This window comes from Ochlerotatus camptorhynchus, unplaced genomic scaffold (genome assembly GCF_037179485.1).
Source record: "Ochlerotatus camptorhynchus isolate MF236.1 unplaced genomic scaffold, CSIRO-AGI_Acam_v1.1 ptg000394l, whole genome shotgun sequence".
NCBI classification, from domain to species: Eukaryota; Metazoa; Arthropoda; class Insecta; order Diptera; family Culicidae; genus Ochlerotatus; species Ochlerotatus camptorhynchus.
In genome coordinates, this window is record NW_027040881.1 from 286,412 (window position 1) to 306,630 (window position 20,219).

The following is a 20,219-nucleotide window of genomic DNA, read 5'->3' on the forward strand; positions in this document are numbered from 1 at the left end:
ATAATTACAAAAAGTCGATAAAAACGTGATTAAAATTACAAACTGCAAAGAAATCAAACCAATCAGTAGTTATACAGCGGAGTCTCATTTTTGGCAACATTTATGTTGACCAAAGACAGTATCAGTTCGATTTTGACAACAAGCCCGAAAATATAGTGTTGCCAAAGTCGAACCGTGCCATAATCGAACGGTTTTATTTCTGAATTTAATTTATGATTTCGTTGATTTTGTACCACCATGGGTCCTCTTTATGTCAAAGACGTTCACACTTAGAAAATAATACCGAACTCGGTTTGATTTCAACCTCGAATGCAGATGCAAGGTCAGCCTTCGTTTCTATCTGTCAAATTTATACTATTTTATTCGGTTTCTCGTTGGTACCCGTAGAGATTCGGTAAGAAATTAAACTGAGTTCGGTATTATTTTGTAAGTGTGTTATTGATAGTTAATCTTTTATTAAAAAATGTGATCACAAGGCGCAAAAAAACATTATTTCCAAAATCCACTCGAAAATCAAACCCAGTACCAAATTTGAACGGGTTCGATTTTTTTTCAACGTGTCACAATTGAGTGCTAAAATGGGTTTGCAATATGAATAAATAGGTACATCCAAAGTGAATCATGTAAATTTTTGGTTGATAAAATGCTACTAAAGAATATAAAAAAAAAACAAATCAAATTTTTGTTTTCCAAAATCGAGATTTTTTTCAAAATACTGTTGGAATTCTTCTTACAATCCCCATGGAATCCTCATCATAACCCAAATAGCATTGCAAGTTTTATCCAGGTTTTAAAGCATTCTACAAGTCCAAATCATGCTCTACAGAACCCTCATAAAACCAACATTGTTACTTGGGAATTCAGAGTCTACCTTGCAGTTCTGCCCATAACTATTACTCCTCAGCATTCCCAAAGCAATTCCTCTTAGAATACTTTTGGAAGTGTGATATCTACCTTAGGATTCCCTTGGATTTTTTTTATCACAATTATATTAGAATTCATGTCAGAATCCTTGTGAACTTTGTTAGGAAATATTCTCGGAATTATGATCAAAATTCCTTTGAAATTATCATGAAACAATTTTTGGAACCACACACTAAAAAAATCCGAATTTTACTGGTGATGTAAACATCCATGCATGCAAACATTCATGCATGTAAACTTCCTTTTCACGTAAACTAGCAGCTTGCAAGAAATGTTGCAAACAAAGGTGAAAAGTTGCATACAATATATGGAATATTGCATGACATGTCTCATAAATTTACACGATTTATAATGTAAATTTGTATGATTTATGACGCTCCATTTATGAGCATCATAGTAACGGAAATTTACACTACTCTTTTTTAGCTGTGCATGCTTAAAGTTTCTATGCTAAACATTTCCCTGGTTAGCCTCGGGCTAACAATCTCCTAATAAAGACAATCAACCAGAATGTCCTTTGTATTTCATCTGAACTTCTCCTTCTGCTCCTCATGTATTCAGAACTACTCGGTTTCCAATTGTGAAAGACTACTGAACTGCTCTCACCATTAGAAAGAGTCAATTCGATCAAGGATCTAGGAGTCGTTCTTGACAGCAAGTTGCGGTTTCATGAACACATCTCATTAACAGTTGCTAAAGCGTATGCGATGGTTGGATTCATACGCCGTAATACAACTCATTTCGACGACGTTTATACTTTGAAGTCACTGTATTGCTTATTAGTGCGAAGTGTAAAAGAATATACCGTAAAGGTTTGGACTCCATATCATAATGTTCATGTCAAACGAATCGAACGCTTCGTCAGTTGGAATGCAAACTTTAGAGAGCAGACGGTTGATGCTCAGGTTGTACAACTTGGACATTTTAACCGGCATCATCGACTGTAACAGTATATTTCAGAATATGTGCTTAAATGTACCTGCCCGCCAGCTGAGAAATCAGTAAACCTTGGTGCTGAGCCTTCAATGAAGCCTACCATGTACCTATTTGAATTCAACATAAGTAAATTAGTCTATAAAGAATTGGATTAAGTCATTTTAAGCAGTCTGTACGACTATGTGGTTGATGGCGGTGAACTATAAATAAATAGAACTATAATGTAATTTTATTTATAACTTCCTTCGAATTCTTTTAGAATGCCATTAAAGTTCTCATCCCAAAGGCCATGGAATTATTTTCAGATTTAACTTGGAATCAACCTCGAAATCTCTAAAAAAAAAATACTTTCCACAATTACCTAGTAGTATTCTTCAGGAAGCCCTTAGAAATATTCCAATTCTCATCATAATTCTCTTCATGTTCGTATTGGACACTTAATTCTAAATTCCAAGATTTCAACGGCCAAGTGTAAGTGTTGCGTCCAAGATTGGTGAGATTAATCGCGTGGAGTATTCGTATATTTTGTAATTAAATTCCAAGAAAAGGTTTAAATGTTTGCAAAAGGTAAACGTCCCAGAACGAACGCAGCCATTAGGAGACACTTCCCTATAAATTGTAGGACAATGCCACTAGCCACCGCTAGAGGACGCTGTGTGCAGTGATGAATGGACGCACATATGGGGGTCATTGCGTGGAGAATTCGTGGCACGTACGACGGTTCAACGGTCACGGTGCGTAGTCATCTTTCACCAAGCGGCACATTCATAAGCCTGGTGATCATTAGAGACTACGGTCACAAAGTGAAAGTCTAAGCTAAAAATTAATAGTTTTAATGAGAACTAAAGCTAAAGTGAGATAAGTTGAAAGGTTAAAGGAGTTGTAGAGGAAGTTGCCACGTACCATTGGACATCCAGGTACTTACCGTCACCAAAAACTACGAACCAGATCCGACCGTTGTCTAGTGAGATCATGTCAATCGCTAACACCCATTTCGAATTCTCCATCGCGCCCACAGGACCTCGCGGTTTTACCGTAACGTTTACGGTATTAACGTATTTTTTCGGAGTCGACCACGCCGAACACCGGTGGCGAATCGCAGTTCGTGAACCTGATCCCACAGCTACAGTGAGCCACACCAATACAGGCAAGCTAACTTACCCTTGTGGTTCGTTGAAGCCTCGAGTCCATCACCATACTCGAGGGGCGTACGGGACAGGTAGAGGCGTTCACCCCTGGTCCAAGAAGGTGATGCGGTACCAGATGAAGGAGAGGAACGACGACGACGACAGTGGAAGGTGAAGGGGCCCCGAATACAAAATGAAGAGTAGTGCTAGTAGGAGTAGGCAATTATGAAAGTGGAAGACGTCAGATTCTAGACTGTCCGTGAAGTGTGAAGCGAATAAAGTAGGAGTTTTATCCGTAGCCAGCATTGAGTGTTTTTTTTTTGTTCGCGGAATTGTCACGAGCGTGTGCCGACCATGAGGCTTGGAGATAGAGGTCTCATCAGTGCTGGGAGTAACACCGCACTGGCACGCTACAAACAATTGCCGAGACATTGTTAGCTGAGACTTTAACAGAGATCTCAGCTAACAAATAGATATTTTGCCGAGATTCCAGCAAAAGTAAATGAACTAATTAGTTATGGAGAATTTACCGACCAATATTGAGTGAGTGTAAGTTTATACAAGTTCAATTAAATATTATTTAAATTGTTGAAATTTTCCGAAGGAAGGCGTGATCGAAGATGGTATGGCTCAGAACATCCTGGCGGCGCCGACTGGGATTGAACCCAGGCCTGCTGGGGTGAGAGGCAATCACGCTTACCACTACACCACCGGCGCCGCTTTTTTCAAAGTCTAATAACTTAATTGTGTCTATTTGTCTCGAACAAAAAAAAAACTCGGAGAAAATTCGATGCAATTTTGGAGCATACAATTGTTGAAAGTTTTTACTTTGCAAACTGCGGAAATTTATTTTGTTACTGAATTAGGAGGGTCTCCTCGGATACGTCCATGTGTTAAATGTCATCGGTATGAAATTCATGGGAAAGTTACTAAGAAGCAATTCCAGGCCAATTAGTGAAAAAAAAAATTGGTTTTACCTCTCAGATATTTTGCATAATTGTTCGCTAAAGGCAATGAACCATCATTTCCATCTGCTGGACCACCGTAACGTAAATTCATCAATACAATTATGAATAAATAAACGAATTGCTATGACTCAGCGTGAGCTAATTTTATATGTATATTATTTGAATACGTAGTAGAGAGAGGAAGCGTGAGTTCATTCAATTCCTTTCATCCGCTAACATGTATAGACTAGTGTGGCGTCATTACTAATACGAACGCCATTCACATTGAGTCTGTCATCAAAACGATGAACAAGTGCCGCAGTGCCAACAGGTGAAGGTTACTTCCTGCATCTCGTGGTTGGCCGTAAACAAATGGTATATCCCATGGTTTTTACTCAGTCATTGATGACTAAAAGCGAATTCGTTTATTATCAGAGTTGTAACCAGTTTCAACCCAGTGCGAAACTGAACGTTTTTTCAGTGCAAAGCTCAACCTGAGCAGATCCAATGTTGATACCCGATCCAGGTTGGAACTGAATAATAAACGAATTAGCTGTATACCTATAAGCGATTTAAAAAAAGCATGCGAAGTGATGTCATTGCTGTTGATGACGATCTTAGTCGTGTCTGCATGAAAAGCTGTATAATTTGGCACTTGTTTAGGTACACACCTGGTTACGGTTTTTGGCCATTTTTTTATATATCCCTGAACTTGAAATTTAGTGACAGTATGGCAAATTCACCATAAATGAATTGATGATAACTAAACATTGTAAGTATGGTTAGGTGGCACAAGATAGGTCAGTTACTTCATATATTTATTTGTCAACATCAACAGGCTCAATTTAGTCCCAATGATTGTTAACTTTTCAATTATCACGTGTCAATATCAATGAATGACCGTATTCATCGGAAAATGTTCCATTCCATAAATATTCAATAGCTCTCTATGGAATCATGGAACTTTTCGTTTTGAGGTTAATGAGTCCAATGCGGTTTGATGGTTTTCGAGAAACACGGCAAACAATGTTGTACATTTTCATACCTGCACTGCAAAAAATTATAATAGCATACTTAGTTTAACTCGCTTAATTAGGAAAAGTATTTTTTTTTTCTTGGTTTGTTTTCCGTCGATCTTGTTTTCCGTGCTGAGCACCAATGCTACCGACGCCAGGGAGGCAGCTCCCACACCTGGACCCTACCTATCGACCCATCAACTCATGAACCGGGGACCAACGGATTTACTTCCGTTCCGAAGGAAGGCGTGCTCAGAGATGTTATGCCTCAGAACATCCTGGCGGCGCCGACTAGGATTGAACCCAGGCCTGCTGGGGTGAGCGGTAATCACGCTTACCACTACACCACCGGTGCCGCTAAAAAAGTCTTGGCACCAACAATGTTTTTTTTTCTAATTTAGAAAAAATATATCCGCTTTGGGATGAAATTCATCTGCTGAGATTTCGTTCAGTGCAAACACGAAAAAGTATTTTTTTAGAATTATTTTTTTCCTGTGTGTTTTTTTTATATAAAAAAATCATAATTTACAAAAATACATTTTTGAGAAAAATGTTTATATACATTTAAAAAAACTTGTAGAACGGAAATCGGGAGAAAACCGCCTGGAAGAACACTGGATCCCACAGCGCACTGTGCGATGTTTTCACTTAGATTTCACATAACATTTAATAAGGCACTTAAAACTAGGCCACTTGATGAGAACTATTGTAATAAAGTTGGATATTTAACAAGATTTTTATACCATCAGTTTCTATTTTAATTATTTTGATAAGATCGGATTCATAAATCCTTTTCTATCTTGATTGATGCTTTACTAGTGGATTTAGCAAGTAGCTAGGAGAAATGGCTCGGGAAGGGTTTTTATTATTGCTAAATAGCTTTTGTTGTAGCTTTCAAATGGTTCTCAACGCGTTCGTCATACAACTTTTTGCAGTAAATCAATCTTGAAGAGCTTCGAGAATACACCCTTCAGAACCAACTAGACATATTCTAGCCTTAATGAGGTTTTGGTGGATGCATTAATGACAAAATAACCTTGACCAGAGTTTTATGAATGTTGTTTTATAGTTGCTTTGTGGTATTTCATAAAACTTAAAATATTACTTGGGAATGTCAGCATTTTACTCTAGCGACGCCGGTGGTGTAGTGGTAAGCGTGATTGCCTCTCACCCCAGCAGGCAGGATTGCCTCTCACCCCAGCAGGCAGGATTGCCTCTCACCCCAGCAGGCAATCCCAGTCGGCGCCGCCGGAATGTTCTGAAGCATAACATCTCTGATCACGCCTTCCTTCGGAAGGGAAGTAAAGCCGTTGATCCCCGGTTCATGAGTTGATGGGTCGATAGGTAGGGTCCAGGTGTGAAAAAGGAGAAAAAAAGCATTTTACTGTTTTTGTGCTTTTCAACCTTAGGAATCGTAAACTGAAATTTACATCACTTCACTGCTAAAGGAATGACCCTATGTTTTTGTTCATATGTTTAAATTTGACAGCTCCCGTTACAAGTAGGATATTCTGGAATGTATTAAATAACCTAAATTAAGAGTGGTGGTGACAAGAAACCTATTATTCAATAGTTAAGCCATCAAATAAGCAACTGTCCATCTTATCCCGAATACCTCTATAGCATTCACGAGCATCAAAATTGGAAGTATGTATGTATGAATTATATCTTTTATAGCATTCATCAAACCCGCGTTAAAAGCATGCCACGTTCAACAAGGGTTTACTGTTTATATAATGTCCAAGCCATTTTTCAAACATGATTTAATGTTAATCTGTTTATAATAGATCTCATTTAGAATGTCGCCGTTAGAATCTGCTTCAATCTCTAGAATAAGCGTTAATCTCCTATACTATGGTAGTCTTATATAATAAACACGACAATAACCGGTGGTTTGTAACACAAAGTAATTTTAGTTGCCAATGACAATGACATTCATTTTCTCAATGACGCGACTTGCATCGTTGGTTTGTGCTCAGCTACGTGGAAAAAAAATCGAGCACACCACACCATATCTACCTACTCTATCAGGCAAGTCCTTTGTTGGGCTTTTCGTTCTACCTTCCCCATCCAGCAAACTAACTTGGTTGATGACATCATCTCTCCATCGGCATCAGAGTCGGGAAGTTGATTCTGCTCAGTTTGACACGGTCTATGCACTATCGAGAGTTACACCCAATTCCGAGCGGCACTGTTATTCAAATTCGATGCCTCTTTTTCAAAGCCGGAGTCCGGCCCAGACCAGTAATACTGATACCTTGCTTAATATGAATTACAAATTAGCATCGACTGGTGCAGCGTTTGTTTTCCCGCGCCTTTTAAAATTGATTCGATTCCGCCAATTACCCGTTTGTTTCTAGAGAAGCGGTTGACCTTCAATCAATATGCTGGCAAAATTCTACTGGTGCTTCCCCATGCTCTCGTTGTTTAGTCTCGCGATAACAGCTATCGGTACACAGCAAAACGAGTCCTACTCCAGAATATCAAATGATCATTCGGAATGATAGCTACCTAACTGGATGGTTCAATCAGCTAAAATTAACGAGAATGTCGTCATCATTATTGTTAGCAGTCACTTGGATTTATGCACACGTAGCACTTGGTTTCGACCTTGCATGAACTGGTGCATATTTCCAACGGAGTAATCCTCTGCATGCCATTTGTGTAGCTGAGTCATCGTTACTGAAGATGGTGTTTCTGTTTTTAGAGCTGATACAATTCTCTTTAAGATTTAAAGGTCAATTCAGTCAGAGAGACTGGGTGATTCGCTCGTATCAATAAGAAGTACCTACTGCGTCAGTAATTGTTGTACATTTACACCTGCTATACTGATGCAGTTTGTTTATTATATGTCAGGGCAGTGAATTCGGATCACAATGGACCGAAAACACACCGACGTTCTATAAATATAAATAATTGCTGGATGGAAATAGGGTTCATACCGCTAATATCGGCCTATGTTTTCCTAATATTGGGATTATTCATAGCATTTTTAAATCAACTTCTCATTGCCTACCAAAATTAATTTATCAACGGTTCTCAAACTTTGGTTCATTGTTAGTAACTTTTAGAGATAAAAAATCATTAATTCACGACCCACCAATAGGGGAAACTGAATTAACTTGATTACTGGATGGTTTCTCAAAAATTAGAAAGATTTTATGTATTGGGAAAGTAATCATAATCTTTCGTCTAGATATCCGAGGTTAACAAAATGAAAGTAAATCGATAATAAAATTTACTGTCCCTATCACACTGAAGACTCATTTTGATTTAAATTGTCCCAACGTAATTCTGTTATCATATTGATCTTTCATTATTCAGTCAAGAGCTTTTAAAATTAAAGCAACTTAACCCTTTCCTTCCCAGAAGGTTTTTCTTTGTTTTGAGATGCAAAAATGTGTTTTTGAAAAAAGCATCGAGTTTTTTTCCCTCATACTCCATGAAATGCTTCAGGTGATGAGCTGAAGCGATTCTTCTGGCTACTTCGTTACTTTGCATACCCACGCGAGAATGGTACGTCTGATCGGTTAAGGAGATAGCTAGCAACTGCAGCAACTAAGTTGATATCTCCTTTATTTGAAAAGATATGACTGGTTTTTGCAAAAAAGAAAAATATATATATTTTTAAATTAAATTAAATATATTTAAAAAAAATATTTTTTTTTAAATTAAATTAAATACATTAAAAAAAAAAAGCTATCACAGTTTTTTCGCCAAGAAAGAAAATTCACATTCTTTCAAATGAAATCAAAAGTTTGTAAATTGGTTTGCACTATTTAGAGAGATTGACAATTTAATAGAACATTTTTTTTATTTTTTCGAAGATAATCGCCATTAATTTTCTTATAAAAAAGATAGCAACCTGGTTGCTTCAGCAAAAATATGCATCATCATAAGTTCTAAATGTGTCCAAAACAACGTTTTTACGAGAAATTAACATATGAAAAGATATTCAAAGACATCTGTTTTTTTAACGGCCACCCTAACCTGCTTTTATAACATAATCATAACTCATGAGCCATAAGAGATATAAATTTGGTGTCTGGGGCAAAGTTGTGTCGAATTGATTGTTCTACAACTTTTTAGAACATTGATTTAGATAGGCCAATCTCAAATAATAATAAAAAGTTTGTATTTTCCAATCACCAATTTTGTGAACCACCCTAATTTCACTAACATAAAAAAGATCGGCCAGAAATCGCACTATCTTTAATGTTTGTAGTTTTAATTCACCACATTAAAATTTAATAAATAAGCCATTTGAAAGTATCGTCTTATTGAGTTATTATTCATATTAATTTATGAGTGGTTTCGCAAAAAACCACAGAGCTCCAATTAATTAATAATTAATTAACGACCTTTACGGATTTTCCGGATCTTTTGGTGGACCATCCCGTGGTCTCCAATATCAATTTTCTGGTCAAAACTCCGATGTTATTGTGATAAGACGTCTATGAGAAGTTTCTAAAAAAAAACCGTGGAGCTCTAGGATCAATTTCATGAATTGACCAATGGATCACATCATTCGAGCAGTTTAAAATGACGTTTCCTACCACTCGAACTTTAACGTGGAACAATATTTTAATATTTTTCCTTCTACAACCTCGAGAAAATAGAGTCTTATTTGTAAAATGCTTGAAAAATCTGGAATTGATTGTTTCATTTCCGTAAAATCGCTGGTAGAAGGTCGTCCCAAAACTGCTCGACAATATGATTAATTAACCACATCATTCGAGCAGTTAAAATGACGTTTAATACCACTCGAACTTGGAATTAAAACATTATTTTGAGGTTTTTTCTTCTAGAACCACGAGAAAAGTAGCCAACATTTGTGCGTTTCATAAAAAAATAGAAATTATCGCTGGTAGACAGTCAAACCAAAACTGCTTGACAAAGTGGTCAATTTTACGTTTGTTCCGGATGTTCCGGTGAACCATCCTATAGTCTCAAGAGTTCATATTCCGAACACAACTCCGAATTCATTATGATGAGATGTTTATTAATTATTTTCTAAAAAACCTCGGAGAATCAGTTTCTTGAATTGACCACTTTTACGAATGTTCCGGATCTTTTAGTAGACCATCCCGTGGTCCTCAGTTTGAATTTTATGGTCAAAATTTCGAATTTATAGTGATAAGACGCCAATGAGTGGTTTAAAAAAAAAAACACGGAGCTCTAGGATCAATTTCATGAATTCACCACTTTTACGGATCTTCCGGTAAACCGTTCCGTAGTATCCGAGTTCATATTCCGAACACAACTCCGAATTCATGTCTATGAGTGGTTTCTAAAAAAAAAACACGGAGCTCTAGGATAAGTTTCATGCGTTGACCACTTTTACGGATGTGCCGGATCTTTTAGCGGACAAACCCGTGGTCCTCAGTACCAATTGTCTTGTCATTCCTCCGATTTTATTATGTTAAGACATCAAAGAGTGGTTTCTAAAAGAGCGTGGAACTATAGGTCAGTTTCATGAATTGACCACTTTTTCGGATGTTCCGGATCTTCCACAGGACCAGACTTGTGTCCTCCTGGAAACTGACTCGTCCCATAAGATGGCCAACTATCTGCTTAACAACTACTCCAAAGACATCAGGAAGTTATCTCTTCAAATTGCCGTACAATTAGTGTTTGGTCCCAATTAGCTCAAATCCCATATGGTACGTGTATTCGTTAAGGGGTTACGCCTACCTGCAAGACCGAAAAAAAAGCGAAAGTTTGGATTTTTTTTCTCGAAAACGACGCAACATATTGAAAATCGGTTTTCTGCCGTTTATTGAACACACATTGAATGGTACATTTATCAGTCGATGCTGTAAAAACGAGGTCCTGGTGCCCCGCACGGCTGCTCCCCGAGGACGATGTTCTAAAAAACGCTTTTTGCGGTGCCAACTGCGGTTTGTGATGTAATCATCTGAAATAAAAAAAAAACCATGCCAAATCGTTAAGCATGTGTTAAACTAGTCCTTGATCGTTCGGCTTTTTTTTTAAATTTTTTTGACAAAATGGCGGCCTTGCAAAGTTGAAGTGCCGATTTTTGATCCTTAAAATGTGTCTTTGATCGGCTGTAAACAATCGAAATTAAATGATAGACGAAATCCGAACGATCGTGGACTGCACAAAATTGTACTGAACATAAATCAAAACGAATCGGACGAATCGAATGTACACCGTTCGAAAAATTCATGTAAATTTCTGCGAGATATAACGCACATAAAATTAACGCTAGATTTGGCATAAATTTACGCGATATTTCGTGTAAATTTTAGCGTAATATCGTATAAATTAGCAATATTGTATGCAAACTTGTAAACGATTTCGCTGTTTATGTCAAGTATAGCTCAACATTAAACGAAGGGAGATTTTACGCGATAGTTAAAATTCAGATTTTTTTTCTGTGTATACATTTCGAGAAATTTTTGGCACCGGTTTTGAAAATATGATTCCGAGATAATCGCGTTTAAAGTTTCAAGTTAGGTTTAGTCCACTATTAGTGAATATTTTTGTACGTCGCATAACTTTCACAATTTTCATCGGATCAACTTGATCTTTTGAGGAAATATTCTTGACTATATATACTTTCGATTAGGACAATAAAAAAATCGATTTTTTGAAAGTTTGCAGGTAGGCGTAACCCCTTAATGTCGGATGGACCGCACTAAAGTAATCCAGTAGCATCAATACTATAGGAATCCGGCAAATCCGCATTATAAAAATCTTGACTGTAGGTGTTATTTTTACAATTGGTATAATAGGGGAAATGGATGTAAGGATGTAATGTCGTCCTAAATGCCCCTAATTTGGGCCCACACATAAGTTCAGCAATCGACTAAATTTTCAATTACGACCAAAAATATCCATTAGTACCGTCCCAATGACGTGTTCATCTAGATAAAATTGATAAATATCAGATATTTTGCGATGGGCCCAATCTAAGATCCATAGGCCAACATTAGAGCCATTTCCCCTAGCACCCAATTTCAAATCAAAAATTGAAAATTATTCAATCGAAAAAGATCAATTTCCGGTGCCTCTAATGCAATTTCAAACTAACTAGGAAGTTGTAACGAATTGTAAGCTGTTTACAAGATTCAAGAACCATTTTGCTACATTGTTCTTGTATCATGAAATCAGCGTATAACACTTTACAGCTCTGTACACTAATAATTAAATCGATTTAAACCAGTTTTCACAATAAATTTGGAGGTATATGTTTATTAGAGTTCTGTTATTCAACATTGCGAAGTTTCTCTCACATGACATGTCAAAAAATATCTTTATTCCATACTAAGAATTATTGCAACGCCGGTGGTGTAGTTGTAAGCGTGACTGCATCTCATCCCAAAAGGCCTGGGTTCAATCCCAGTCGGCGCCGCCGGGATTTTCTGAGGCATAAAATCTCTGATCATGCCCTCCCCCATGAGATGATGGGTCGATAGGTAGGGTCCAGGTGTGGGAGCTGCCTCCCTGGCGTCGGTAGCATTGTTGCTCAGTACGGAAAACAAGATCGACGTAAAACGACGTAAAACAAATCAAATCGCCGCTGGATGTGAAATTAATGAATTGATCAGCTTAGATTGAATATCATGACATTCAGGCAAATCGATTGGATTTCCAGTGTACACAATTTTGTTTCACCGATGTGCACAAGACATCTTGGTACTACCGGGAATTGCTGTTTCCGGATCTGGCGCATGAAGCGATCTTTCGGGAAGTGAAATAAGCTTCGTTTTACCGGTGCACTTACAGTGTAGCTGCAAAACTTTGCATAACATCGCATTTCAACTGCTTACTAGAAACGAAAAAACGTACGTAGGTACTTTCGTTACAAGACAGTCATGCAAAGCTCATGCACTGATTTGCTTGTTTACCAACTTGACACCGAAAGGTGACTACGATGTGTCTTCGTCAGATCTACACGGTAAGAAAAAAAAAATACTCGCAATTAAGTTTTAAAAAACTCACCGTTGGGTTCTATCATTTGAGGTCTACCGTTGAGTGAATCAGAAAAGCGGCGATGGGTCAAATTTAATCATCTATTGAGTAATAATATATGAACTCAAATTTAAGTTAATTTTCTGTTAATCATCGTTTAGTATTTGCTAGGGGAAGTACAACTTGATCTGAAGTAATATTTGGCGTAAAAATTGCTCAAATTAGTAATTATTATAGTTTTTAATATAAATATTAATGATATTAACTGTCAAATGGAAAGCTACAAAGTAAACAATTTTAACAGTGTAGCTATAACGAATACACTCAATCACGGTATACATAAACAAGGTAATATACTCTCGGTTGTAAAAATCAAGATTGAATGTCGACTAATGACGTCATTGCTATCTTTCAATAGGTTGCAGGGGAATAACTCAAATTGTACAGTGTAAATACATTGCAGACACAGCAAATCACTTCATTTTGTTCAGCAAAAGGCTCTCCTAGGCTCTCAAAGGATAGGAATGACGTCACTATGCAAATGTCATTTACCGGAATATCTTACCTTATATAGCGTACACCGTGCACTCAATGACGTTTCACCGTTGTTGTTTATGTTTACTTATGCAGCTTTCTGTTTGTCATTATTTTTGCGTAATTTTTCGTTTTTGGCTTCGGCATTGACGAGTGCACGGATGGATTTGAGTTCACTCACTCGACAAAAAGTGACACAACAGCGGGGCCCTGTTTACTAAAAATGAACATATATGTGTTCATTTTTAGTAAACAGGGCCCCGCTGTTGTGTCACTTTTTGTCGAGTGAGTGAACTCAAATCCATCCGTGCACTCGTCAATTGGCCGTTCGTCCATTACAAAATCCGGCAGCAAATCTCACCAGGCTCATGGCGAATCAAGCGAAAACGACCACGGAACGTGTATATTGTACATGTACCAAGGTACCAAGCAGTGTTCGGAAAATCATTCTCAAACCTCATTCATTGAGCCTCCCTGCGAGAATAAACTCGCGTGCGAATGCGGCAAACAAAATTCACGCTTGAGATTCTCATGCATATTCACGCACTCACACTCACAACGCCGAAAAATCATTCCAACTTTAAACTCATAAAAACCGCTCAAACGACAATTAATATCATGCCTATGCATGTTGTGTTAGTTTTCCAACCCCTGATGCACAAACAATAGTAATAACAATGAATAATGCCAAAATATAAAGCAATGAATTTTTGAACCTGAAAACTCATCGGTGATTTTTGCGACGTTGAATTTTGCAAGGTAAAACTCATAGGCGCATAAACTCATGCATGAGATTTGAGTTTTTGAGTTTTTCCGAACACTGGACCAAGGAATGTCGAATTTAGGAGGACAAGGTGTGGATTTCGGTAGTGACGGCCAGCAAGATCAAGTGTTGTGTTCCACCGAAGATGCACGGAGGCTGAGGCGTGTCGATGTTTTTTTTTTAATTTCGTGTTGGTAAAAGACAGGCTACAGTCATCCCACCCTGATAAGACCCCCGCCCCATTCTTCAACTTCGATTATTTTTCCTTGTTTTACATGCGCATCTGCGTGTTCATAAATAAATAGGGAATAATAATTGAGAACTTCAGAACACAGGTAATGATTGCCATTCTGTATCCTCCTTTCGACAGAGATACACTTGCCGATAGATTTCCGAGTCCGGCAAAAAATTTGACATTCAATTGGAATCAATCAACACAGATCCACAGCATTTGAAAAATAGTTGGAAAAATAATTCAAACAAATGCATACCGTTCTTTGAAGTATGATTGGATTCTTTCTAACACTTCCGTTTCAAATGAATTTATTGACTCGGATTTCGAATTGTTCGTTTTGCTGGATGGCATGAATTGATCCAAGCCTGCATCACGAATGATGTTTGCCAGCTTCAGGATAAGTTTTTTCTCCCCTCTGAGAAAAGTAAATTTTTTCGGGTTTTCTGCGTAAATCCCGTATATTTCACGCATTTTTTTTATCAAAGAACCAAATATTCAAATTAAAAAAAATATTAGAATAATAGTGACTGAAAACTGTCATCAGAAACCTTTCGCAATTTTCCTCAGAAATCCCTCGGAGTTCCCCTCAGAAATACCTTGGAATTCTCTGCTGAATTTTATTTCAACTTTCCCAAAGATTTTTTTTATTCTCCCTCCATTTTGTTTGTATTGTCCTCAGAATTAATTTTCTGAACCTTCCTCAGTATACCTTTTAAATTATCCTCAGAACACCCTTTTAATTCTACTTATAATCCTTTTTGTTCTCTCATCTTAATTCTGCTGCTAATCTCCTCATAATTACCATTCAAATCTCCTCAGAAGCACATAGGAACTCAATTCTAAATTTCCTCACATTCTCCACAGAAATTTCTTGGAATTCATCCCAGAATTTCTTAGGATTGTATCTCAAAATTATCTTGGAAAGTTGGTCAAACCAGTATTTGGTATTAATACTTTAATTCCTTTTAAATCCTTCCAAAAATTCTCGGTTTTCTCGGCAAAATTATATTAAAAATTTAATTGATTAGAACCCTAAAAATTTCAAGTCACAAACTAGTTTTGTTTTCTGATATCTTGAAAACTTTTCAAAATCTCACGTTTTGAGTTCTTTCTCAGTTGATTGATGAAATGATGAGATTTTTATAAGTCACAAGTTTCAAAAAAAGTTCATAGTTTAAAACTCTAAACAACTGTCATATCCTCATAATCAATAAAATTTTCTTAAATCCTAAAATGCTTAAGATTTCTATTAGTACAGACTACAGAGTGTTAGAAAATTTTCTTCTTCGAGGTCTCCAAGAATTATTCCTAGTTTTCATTTGAAATCAAATTCAAGTTTTTAACAATATCTTAACCCAAGTACTGTTAACAGTATCTCAGTAAGTTCTGGGGCTTTGAAAACATGAGTTTAGAACCGGTTTGAAACATGAGGCTTAAAAAAATGATACAAATTTATTTTTATACATATCTCAAAGATTTGTATCTTTTAAATAATAAATTTTCAGCTATGGGTCGATTTCAGCTAGCTAACACACTAGGCTGACTGATTCATAATTATTATTATTTAATTGTGGGATGACTTTTCAACTTATATAAGGTTCACCAGGGCAAGTGGGACCTACACATTTAATAGTTTAGCATTATGTGACTGTGTAAATTACAATAATCATTATTTTCAATTTTTAAAAGAATAGTAATTATCTGTTGGCACCCCTGCAGAAGCGTACGCACATGAAATCCCAGGTACCCAACCATAAAAAATTCAGCTGTGGTGTAGTGGTAAGCGTGATTACCTCTCACCCCAGCAGGCCTGGGTGCAATCCCAGTCGGCGCCGCAGGGATGTTCTGAGGCATAACATCTCTGATCACGCCTTCCTTCGGATGGGTCGACAGGTAGGGTCCCAGGTGTGGGAGCTGCCTTCCTGGCGTCGGTAGCATTGGTGCTCAGCACGGAAAACAAATCAAGGAAAAAAATTTAAAAATTCAAAAAAATATATCCAAAAACTGCCATGATACGTTGCTTCTAAGATTCATGTGCTATTGATGTAAACTATCTAAAAAAAAAAAAATTCTTCAATTTACCTATGACCTGCTGCCAGAAAAACAGGCCTATCTCAAGCAAGTGTTTACAAAATGCTTCTTTATGATGCATGGAAATGGCTCTAATGTTGGCCTATGGATCTTAGATTGGGCCCATCGCTTAAAATCTGCTATTTATCAACTTTATCTAGAACGGGACGGTTTTAATGGATATTTTTGGTCGCTATTAAAAATTTAGTCGATTGCTGAATTTATGTATGACGACATTACATCCATTCCCCCTATATGTCTAATTTCAAACTAAAGCATGGCATGTATACGCGGGTCATTGGACCGTGCCTTTGTCTTACTTATCGCGAGGTGTCAAATTTCAAACGCGCGTCACATACTATTATATGGCTGCTTGATCCGACAAGCTGACAAGTCCATCATACATTCATTTGTTAGGGTGAAAGTGTGTTTTAAATTGACCGTCAAATAAATCTGACTAAAATTCTAGTCCATTTTTTTTTTCTTCCCTTTATTTAACGTCGGTCTCTGTTCCGCAATCTAGTACCAATCACCGACGGACATCGATTGCCATCCATTGACGGCAATCGAATGTGCAGGAAAGCAGCTTTCACACCTGCGTAGAATATCGCACCCATTCAAACACAAATGGGCCGGGACCAACGGCTTTACTTCCCTTCCAAAGGAACACGTGACCAGAGATTGTTATGCCTCAGAAAAATCCTACCGACCTCGGCTGGGATTGAATAAAAGTAAAAATTTTGAAAGGAAAAGCAGGAAATCAACTGGCGCCCATAAATAAAGAAGAAAAAACTATCGCTTCATGCGAGAGACTGTGATTAAGTTCCTATGTTTGAAATCGCCAAGCCGGGTCGTAGACATGCAGTGGGCATAAAATATGCACGAAGTTGCATCACCATGGCCTAGTTGACGTTAATTACTTTCCCGTCTGCCGTGCCTACTAGAGCCCTATGGAGCTGGTCTAACAAAGAATCTTCACTGATGACTAGTTGGTATGGGAATTAAGTTTGGATGGGGAACGAATAGTGTTCCTCGGTACATCATATCGCACCGCAGACTACCCGTAACAGTTCATTTGGAAGTTTAATGAACTCTACGTGTTCACAGACGATGCATTATAATCAAAGTGCACTTTTAGAATGAAGCATCATTATGTGATGTCGAAGACGCAAAGAGGAATGAAACCACCTTCTAGTGAAAAAATAAACACCAATTTAGAATGTCATACTGCAGCAGCATCAGCACACTCACTGTGGAGGCATTTCCTTTGCGATCGATGTGCCTCAGCATCTAAGTATGTTTTCGCTGACACAGATTTATTCGTTACTACACTAGATAAACATAAGCATTTTCCGGCTTCGATGGCAACCGTATCGTTGTGTCTGGAATGAAAGTAAAATTTGTGTTTTGCCGGGTTCTCGACAATGAAATTACACTGAGATTCATATACATCAAATGGTCCAAACAGTTCACAGTGGGACAATTCCAAACAAAAGCTGACAAAAAATGTCTTTAAATCAATAAAAAATTCATGTTACTTATGTAATTTTGGGGTACTGGAACCAAATCTGGGGTTATTTCTGCATTGAAACTTTTATTTCTCGCTTTATGAGCAATTTTGTATAATCTTGTAAAGATTTCTTGTGTGAGTAGAGTTTTTAGTCATATTTTAGCTGTTTCATAATGGTATCAAGTAGGTAATACACCCAACGGGGAAATGTAAGATTTTACTTAAGATTTGCATGAAATTTTTAATGAGTGACTACATTTAGATTTAAGTGTTTCATTGAGACTATCAAGTCAGATGGACTATAATAATAATAAATAAATAAATAAATAAAAGTATGCAGTATTTGTAATGTTTTGTTACAAGACCAGATTCTGAAATGTGGTCGCTGGAAGGTTTTTAGAATAGTTAAATGCATTGCGTCTTGAAAATCATCTCGTGAAGGTTTTATACAAATATATGTATTCTGGAAAAACATGCTTGTACGTTGCAGGCCATTGCAAGATCTGCCATTACATTTGTTGTTTGTAACATATGTGCAGAGGATGTAATAAATTCAACCTTACACTGGACATAAGATAAATTTATTTTGCTTGTACAACGAAGATTTTTGAAATTGAAAAGTTCTTGAAAGACACTGTTTCTCTTATTTTCAAGCAAATGAGAAACAGTTTTGATTTTTTTTCTTAGCAATGATTTACAAATTAATAATCAGAACTTTTTTTCGTCTTTGCCTTCATCATCATCATCATAAAAATAAAAATGGAAAAAATATCTTCTTGTTCTGAATAAATATATATTTTTTTAATTTTTCAATAGGAATTTGATTTCATTCGGAAGACTTCTATAATGGATTACCATAAGCTGTCAGTTTTGATCTCACAACTACTGACAGCAAGGCGTCACCTTCCAATGGGGAAAAAGTTATTCAAAAAAATATGTATGCAAAAATGTCGATTTTAGAGCGAAAACAGAATAAAAAAATGGTGGGACGGTTCGGTAAAAATTAAATGGATGTAATGTCGGCCTAAATGCCCCTAGTTTGTAAACATACAGGGTGCGTGACGAATTTTTGCAGTAAATGACATATTTGAGAAAAATTACACCAGTTAGCTATTCTAGCAATGAATGTTATGTGATTTATTTTCTTTCGCAAAATATGGAAGTTCTAACAAATTTTATTGAAAAAAATCGCCTTCCCTTTCGACGACTGTAGCTAGACGCTTCCGGAAACTGCCATATGCACGTTTGACAATGTTTTAATCCATAGATGTCATCACTACCTTGATTTTAGCTTTTAGGGACTTAAGTGTGGTGTTAGGGGTTCTATTGGTATTCCGTTCGACGATGCCCCGTACAAAATAATCCAACGGATTGATATCGGGACTGCTTGGGGGCCAAATTTCAATCTCCCGATTGCTCTTTTGTTTCGACATCTTTACGTTTACTCAACACTGTTTGTTTACATCTTACACCTAACAGTATGAGCAATTCAGTGCTGCCAAATATATCTAAATCATGATCCGCAAGCATAAGAAATTACTATTTGAAATTTACTGCAAAAATTCGTCACGCATCCTGTACATAAATTCAACAATCGACTAAATTTTCAATAGCGATAAAAAAAATCCATTAGTGCCGTCCGAATGATGCGATCATCTAGATAAAATTTATAAATAGCAGATGTTTAGCGATGGGCCCAATCTTAGATCCATAGGCCAACGTTAGAGCCATTTCCCCTATACTAATTTTGTTTGTTCGAAAAAGGATCTAATTTTGTGAACATCAATATTTTCCGGTTTTCTGCATGCTGATAATCCATTACTATTTACCTTCTCAAAATAAGCGAACCACTGGATCCGTGGATATGAAATTCCAATTAAATATATCAAGATATGCATTTCCGCCTATTTTGCTCACTGGTGCGTTAAAGAGCACTTTGTTACTTTTTATTGACTTCCAAAAGGTGATATTAATACCTGAATAATTCTCGGACAATTGTCACCTCGTGTGAGGTGACTCTCCGTGCAAATCAAATGGAGAGTCATCTCATACGAGGTGAAAATTGTCACCTAAACGGTGAGGGAGACTCACGTGAATCGCAGAATAAGAGGGGAATGGTTTGCGGATTCGGTACAGTAAACATTGAATTTTTCTAAGGTATACGAGAAATAACTCTAATGTTGGCATAAAGATCTAAATATTGGGTCCATTGATAAAAA

At 37.0% G+C, this 20,219-nt stretch overlaps 1 protein-coding gene across 4 annotated transcripts in view; it reads left to right on the forward strand.

Annotated features, from left to right (window-relative positions):
* Positions 1-20,219, forward strand: part of LOC135710631 (uncharacterized) — a 52,402-nt gene that overhangs the window by 1,284 nt on the left and 30,899 nt on the right. The gene's annotated exons all lie outside the window — the stretch shown is intronic.